The sequence below is a fragment of the Prosopis cineraria genome, unplaced genomic scaffold (genome assembly GCF_029017545.1).
Source record: "Prosopis cineraria cultivar Desert tree isolate PC_DT_omini unplaced genomic scaffold, ASM2901754v1 PC1, whole genome shotgun sequence".
Taxonomy (NCBI): domain Eukaryota; kingdom Viridiplantae; phylum Streptophyta; class Magnoliopsida; order Fabales; family Fabaceae; genus Prosopis; species Prosopis cineraria.
In genome coordinates, this window is record NW_026555332.1 from 11,472,293 (window position 1) to 11,480,646 (window position 8,354).

At 28.2% G+C, this 8,354-nt stretch overlaps 1 non-coding gene across 1 annotated transcript; it reads left to right on the top strand.

Annotated features, from left to right (window-relative positions):
• The first annotated feature begins 3,841 nt into the window (after nt 1-3,841).
• Nucleotides 3,842-3,948, top strand: LOC129296668 (small nucleolar RNA R71). Its single transcript, XR_008589864.1, has one exon. It is a non-coding gene; the product is annotated as a small nucleolar RNA R71 (small nucleolar RNA).
• The last annotated feature ends 4,406 nt before the right edge of the window (nt 3,949-8,354 follow it).

Genomic DNA, 8,354 nt, shown 5'->3' on the forward strand with positions numbered 1-8,354 from the left:
CCAATCCATCAAGATTACCCATAGATTTGATTAAATGGTGTTCAGTCATTAAATCAATATAAAGGATAAGAGAAATCAATATAATTAGAAAAAGAAAAAATATTCATAAATATAAATGCAAAGAGTCAAAACAAAGAAAATAGAAAACTAGCTCCCCAATTGAACTACATCCCTACCTCAATTGGATAATTTAAAAACACATAATAAAATTAAATAACACCATTCTAAAATTCTCAATCATGAAAAATGATCATAGAAAAAATTAAGGAGTAGAAAAGAAATAATTATGAATTGTAAAACTCCTCAACGATCTCGCTTTCAGCTTTTAGACTGTTTTTACGAGCTTCAAATATCTCAGAGAAAATTCTTGAAGTACTCAGATAAATGATTGGATGACTCTCCTCTTGATAGAGGAATTATTTATAGTTAAAGTGGAGGCTTCTTCTTTTTATTCCTTATCGATGTGAGACTCTAATATATATATATATATATATATTATTTTTTGTATGTATCTCTTCTTTATTCCTTGAAAATCGCGTACGGCATCTCTCGCCAGAATATTTAGTCTCTAAGCATATATTTACATGCTTGTGACAATTGCTTCCTACGTTCCCCTCCCTTATATATATATATATTTCTCTTTTCTTTCTTTTCTTCTATTAGATTTACTTTTTTTCTCTATAAAATATAACAGTAAAAAGATATAAGTAAATTTTGTATTAAAATTCCCTTTTAATCTTATAATTAAGTGATGAGAAAAAAATATATAAATATTAATTAAATAGATATGAACTTTTAATAAATATAATCAAATCCAAACTAAAATCTACACCTATTTAATTATAAAATATGCACCTATTAAATTTTCCCACACTTAGCTTGTTGCTTGTTCTCAAGCAAATACTTTTACGTTTAGCTTCATTCCTTATATAAGTACATCAAATGTTGGACCTTTGCTCAAAGCACTAGTAAAACTTAACTATATAACCAACCTACCAAGTTTCAATGTGAGAGAGAAAGCTAATAATTTTGCTAGTACCACCACAGGGAGTGAATTTAGCTCTGATTGAGCATTTATCTATAAAATGAATTTGTCTATACCCTTAGACCTTACCTGTTTCTTTTTCTGAGTTAGTGCAACGGGCTCACCATTTTTAGCTATTCATGAATTGCCTTTCTTCTTTAGATAATCCTTAGGTCCTTTTGATATGAACCCTCATATTGGTGATACAAGGCCTAGTTACTCAGACTTGGGAAACTTTATTGGCACACTCTTGATACTTACTAAGTTGTTTGACATGAAGGCCGACATTGGTGATGAAGGTCCCCAGTTACTAGGTCTAGTTGGCATTAGCGGAGTGAGTACTCAGTAATTTTTTCTATTTTTTTAGGATCATTTCCCTTTTTAACTACTTTACAAGGTGTTACCTTTTTAGGCATAGACATGAATAAATAACACAGATGATTCATGCATTAAGTATACTTTTGATAAACTCCTATGGGGTATTGGCAACCTTAAATTCTTTCTCGAACACATAGTTGCCCTCAGTAATTATACAACTAAATAAAACAGTGCAAAAAAAGAAGAAGCAAAAATTCCAAAAAAAATTAAAATTTTTAGGAATGAGGCCAATTACAACATGTAAATTGCTAAGGAAATTACAACAGTATAAGCAATTGAAAATTACATGATATACCCTCCGCCACACTTAATTCCATATTATCCTCAATGTTTGCAGAAAAGAAAATAGTTAAAGGAATTGAAACTCCCTTGATTTAATTTGCTTTGATGTGACTTTGACAACCTTTAAGAAGATCCCTTTTAAGCATTGTAATCCTGCATTTCATCTTAAATAGGGTCTTAGTGATCAAATAAAATTTTATGAGGATAACAGATAATAAAAGAAATTAAAACAAATTAAAATAACAAAGAAAAAGAAAAAGAAAACAAAATTGAGTTGCCTCCCAACAAGCATTATATTTAATGTCTATAGCTAGACATTGCTGCAAAATCAAGAGATGCCTTCTGAGTATGGTATGAGTCCTTATCTTTCTGAATCAGAAGACACCTTCTTGTCCCAACTAACATTCATCTTTTCCTTGGAGAGGGTTCTTGTTAATGAGCAAGGAACTTTCCAATTTAACTCCAATATATGAGTGCTAGAACTTTTGCAAGGACTAATGGGTAGATCTTTAGGATGCCTTTGTAGTCCCCTCCCTTCTCTATTGCTAATTTCCTCCTCTTTATTTTTTAAAGTATGTAAGGGAGGATCCTTTGGATGTTTTTCCTCTTCCTGTGTCACTTGTGTGCTGCATAAAGATTTCTCAAAAATAGAGAGATTAGTAGCTTTAGTAAATTTAAATATCCCTTTTTCCTCACCTAATTTGAATATTAATTTTCCCTTAGGCATATCAAATAAGGCACCTCCAGTGGCTAAAAATGGTCTTCCTAATATAAGTGAGACATTTCAATTATCCTCAATGTCTGAAATAATAAAATCAGTAGGAATATAAAGTTTGCTGACTTTCACTATGACATCCTCAACTATACCATATGGATATCTAAGTGATCTATCTGCGAGTTGAAGAGTCACATTGATTAGCTTGATATATGTTATACCAAGTTTCTTGCATAAAGAATAAGGCATTAAGTTAACACTCGCACCTAAATCACACAAACAAGTTTCAATAATATTTGAACTAATGTCACAAGGAACAGTAAAACTCCCTAGATCTTTCAATTTAGGCGGTAGCTTTTTTTGTAGAATTGCACTACACTCCTCTGTAAGTGTAATTGTGGCGTATTCTTCTAACCTTTTCTTGTTTGAAACTAGCTCCTTGATGTATTTGGCATAAGCAGACATCTTTGCCAATACCTCTATAAAGGGAATATTAATTTAAATTTTCTTGAACATCTTAAGGAATTTTTGGAAACCTACATCTGAATTTTTTTTTCTGAAGGCGCTCAGGGTATAGAATGGAGGACATATAAGGTTTGGCTTTAGAGGGAGAATGGCCACTTTTAGCTCCACTATCAACCTCTTGGGGTTCTTTACCATTCTGTAAGGTGACTATCATGACTTACTCTCTTGGATTAACTTTGGTATTGCTTAAAAGTTTATTTTGACTCTTTCTAGTAATTAAGCTAGCCAACTTTCTTATTTGAGTCTCCATATTTGTCAAATAATTACCCATTTGAGATTTTATATTCTTCATAGAAGCTTGAGTTGAAGTAAATATTTTTTTTTAATTGATCAATCTCTTGATTAATGCTCTTCATGTTATTCACTTGGTAAGTCGCCATTTGAGCCAAAGCTTCCTCCAACTTTATTGTACGATCTTCAATTGTATTTCTTTGTTATTGGAAGCTTGGCTGTGCTTGTGGCCCTTGAGTGGAGGAATTCTTTCAAGAGAAATTTGAATGATTTCTCCATCCAGGATTGTATATGTTGGAGTATAGGTCATTCCTTAGATCAACTTGATCATTACTAGCTCCTATATAATTAGCCTCCTCCATATAGTCACCATCATAACATGTATGAAGAGAATTATCAGTAAATGAAGAAAGGGATTTAACAGAATTAAAATTTTTCAATAATAAATTTAAACTCTTTGTTAAATCTCATAATTCATGTGAGACATTTGATGTAGAAATTTCATTAGCCATCGTCCTCCTTCCTCGAACTACCTTCTGCCTTGAATTTGTTGCTAGGATTTTATAAATCTCCCCCTTTCTTCAACAGTCATATTACTTGGATCATCTCGAGCTACATTATCAACTTTTGATTGGCATTCAACATTAAGCCCATCATAAAAAAAATCCGTCAATAGTATGTGTGGAAATTAGTGATGGGGACATTGGCTTATGAGGAGATTATAACGTTCCCAGGCCTTATGGAATAATTCACCATTCTGCTATGTGAAGAAGTGAATCTCATCCCTTAATTCTGAAGTCTTCTGAGAAGAATAATATTTTAATATAAATTACTGATACATCTCTGTCCAAGAGCTTATGGAAGCTTATGGTAATCGTAAAAGTCATTGATGAGCTTCTCCCTTTAAATAGTAAGGAAAGCAACGTAGCTTTAAATCATCATCCGATAGATTATTTAGTAGTAGTGTATCAATTATCGCATAAAATTCTTGTATAAAATCCAAGGCATCTTCAGTTCGGTGCCTGTTGAAATTAGGTAGCGCATTTAAGTGAATATTTTTAAATTTATAATTACACGCTCTGGCACTCAGTTGGATGCACGACAGATTAGATGAGATGAATAAGCATTGAATATCTCCAAATGTAATGGATGGCTCTAAAATAGTTTCATCACCCATCTTTCTTCTTCTTTGAGATCTAATTTTCCTACAAAACCATTCAATTTTTAGATTAATAGAAATCAAATTTAAATCACTAGAACTTCTCAGTTGCATAAAAAAAAATTAAAAAAATAAAAAAAATAAAAGGAAAAAAATTAAAATGAACTAAAAATTAAATAGTTAGTAGATTAGTGACTTCCTCGGCAGCAGTGCCAAAAACTTGATTGCTCTTATAAATGTATGAGATCACAGTAATAAATTACCCATAGTATTTCAAGTGTTGAACCCATAAGAAAGTTACACTTTTACAAATTTAAATAATTAATAGTTCAAAAAAATAGATAAAATGGATATTTTTGATGGAAATATAAAGAATAAAAATAAATCAAGAAAATAACGATAAGGAAAACACAATCACTTAAAGCGTCGGAGTTTAGGATTCATCCTATAGGTTGCTAGTTTTTACTCTTTAAGTTAACTCTAATTAATTATAGTAATAACTATTCCTATAATGTCCTAATATTCTCCCGAATTATTAGTCCCTTTTTAATTAGTGCTGAATTCATTCCCACGATACCCAAGCAACTAATTAAACTATAAAACTATAGTTTAAGTCACCACAAATTTCTAAAACTATCCTTAACCTAGTTATTTATGTTTATTTCTCTAGATCTAGGTTCTCTCTTTACCTCACCAGTCCATCAAGATTACCTGTAAATTTGATTAAATAGTAGCCAGTCATTAAATCAATGTAAAGAATAAGAGAAATCAATATAATTGGAAAAGGCAAAAATATTCATAAATATAAATGCAAAGAATCAAAATAAAGAAAATAAAAAACTAGCTCTCTAACTGGGCTACTTCCCTATCCAACTGGGTAATTTAGAAACACATAATAAAATCAAATAACACCATTCTAAAATCTCCAATCATGAAAAATGATCACAGAGAAAATTAAATAGTAGAAAAGAAATAATTAAGAATTGTAGAACTCCTCAACGATCTCACTTTCAGCCTTTAGAATGTTTCTAGAATTGTAGACTTTATTAGTATTAGATACTAAAAGAAGGTATTAGATTAGTATTAGAATTATTTTTAGATTAGTATTTTGATTAGTATTAGAATTATTTATTCTATTAAATTATTCTATTAATTAGTAATAAGATTAGTATATTAAAAAAATTATTAAATTGAATATTATAATATATAAATATTCATATAGGGACATATAGAGATGAGATAGAAATATGAAATTCAATATAAGAAAAAGAAAAAAAAAAGCAAGGGCCCTTTTCAATTAGGGAGAGATGGCTGAGTAGACCAAAGCGTCGGATTGCTAATCTGTTGTATGAATTTTTTGTACCGAGGGTTCGAATCCTCTCTTTCCATTTTCATCAATAATTTGGTATTTTATTTACCTTTTGAATTCATAGAACAGAGTCTTTTTTGTTCTTTTCTTTGTTTGTTTGAATTTTTCATTAACTTTTATTATTATTTATGTTTATATTATTATTTATTTTATTTTATTTTTATTTCAATATAATTAATTATAATCTTTTTTTAATTATATTTAATAGTTAAAATTGAAATATGTAAAATGGATAATGGATAATAAGAATATTTCAAAATTAAGCACAAGCAAGGAAAACACAGAAAATAAAAAAATAAAAAATATGATTTTTTATTCTTCACATCCTAGATTACGTCCTGGATCGTTCGATGGGAATCTGAAGATGAAAAGAGAAGCAAAGAATATCACTATCGTGTAAACAAAAAGTTTTAGAGTAAGAATTACACAATCTTCATAATCATTAAAAAAAAGAAGAAAGAGAATAGATTCTCCTATACTACACATGAGGATTCACATTGTAAAACTTATTTGATCTTAGAAATCAAAATTGTTAAAATGTTTGAATCTTTTTTTTGAATAAATTATGCAGAGCAGAGGACTAAAAATCCTCATGTCACCAGTTCAAATCTAGTTCTTGGCACATGATTAATTTGTATGAGTATCTATTCGACAAATTCATTAAAATGAATATTAATTATATTATTATTAATTAATCAATTTATAAAATAGAAATTAATCAATAAATTATTAATATTAAATGTAATTAATATATTATTCAATTTATATCTTAAAGAAAATTCTTGAAGTCCTTAGAAAAGTGATTAGATGACTCCTCTCTTGATGAAAGGATTATTTATAATTGAAGTAGAGATTCCTTCTTTTTATTTCTTGTCGATGTGGGATTTTAATATATATATATATATATTTTGTATGCATCTTTTTTTTATTCCTTGAAAATCGCGTATGGCATCTCTCGCCAGAATATTTAGTCTCTAAGCATATATTTACATGCTTGTGACAATTGCTTCCTACGTTTCCCTCCTTATATATATATATATATATATATATATTTCTTTTTTCTTTCTTTTCTTCTATTAGATTTATTTTTTTCTCTGTAAAATATAAAAATAAAAAGATATGAGTAGATTTTGTATTAAAATTCTTTTTTATATTATAATTAAGTGATGAGAGAAAATATATAAATATTAATTAAATAAATATGAAATCTTAATAAATATAATCAAATCCAAATCAAAATCTACACCTATTTAATTATAAAATATGCAGTTATTAACTATTATATATATTTTATTTGTTAAATAAATCAAAGAAAAATTAATAATATCATACGAATCTTTATTAATATCACATCTACAATTAATTTTGATTGAATCATCCAAATATTTTTAATCTGTCAAAATTAATTTCAAAAGAATAATATCCAAACAAATTACATTATAATACAATTAATTATAATTAAAATTAATCATATCAATTAATTTTTTTATAATTAATTACACAAAACTGAAATCCAAACAGAGACTAAATTTTCCGCTCAAGAATTGCTAATGAAAGGGACTATTTATTATTTGGAGTAAAGAAATTGTTAAGGTATGTGTTGTAGTCTTGTGGAAAATTCTTCTGTAGTCATAATCCAACTTTATGAAGTCTATTGTGATTGACCCATTATTGTCATGCATATTAAAAATCGAACAAATACAAACAAGATTTTTCTAAGTCGTAATTATACCCAATTGTTTTTAATGACTTTTCTCGTTAACTTATTACTCTTGTGCCGGTCAATAAGGGCAAACATGCATCCAATGATAGAATTCAATGAAATGTTACGTTAAATTTAAAGTAGTCGTCAACTAGAAAGGAAAATGTTGAAAATGGGCACCATGATTTTTTAGAATTTGCAATAAAAGAACCTTAGAACCTCAAATTACTCAAAAGGCTCGAAGAACTTGAATTTTGTCATGACTAGATAAAAATATTTTCAATTATAAGTGCATATAGTTTTATCAACCTTTACTTCTAATTATTATAGTTTTTTTCAGTATTTTCAATCTTTATAATTTTAATAAGATTGAATGACATTTGTTCCTCATATTCTTATAATTTTAGTGCTTGCAATGTTCTTAGTCTTTATAAGGATTAAGAATACTAAAAAAAAGTTATAAGGATTAAAAGCAAAATTCAATAAAATTAAAAAAATTAATAATCATATTTTTCCGAATATTTTCTCTTATGAAAAGTTGCTTCGGAGATTGTGTATATCTGAAATTATTACCATTATATTTAAATTTTTTTTATCATACTATTCTCATTAGAGTCAACTCTAATAATAAAAAAGAATGCAGAAGTTAAAATAAGGAAGTTACATCCGAGGTTTTTTAAAGTTATCAAATTTCTAGTAAAAAATTATCAGCTTTAACACGCAGGAATCATTAAGATCTTTTAATTATGAATTTAGTAAAATTATAATACATAAATGTAACTTTTCCCTCAACCAGTTGTCATGTATAACAATCAACTCAACAAATTCTAGATAATGTTGAGTGATACATAAAAATAAAAAGGCCCAAGTCAGCGTATGTTATGTTTAGTTCAAGACCCCAAGACCAACTCACCGATCTATATTTAATGCCAGTGGATCCATATACAATAGAGAATATAAAGGAGCATG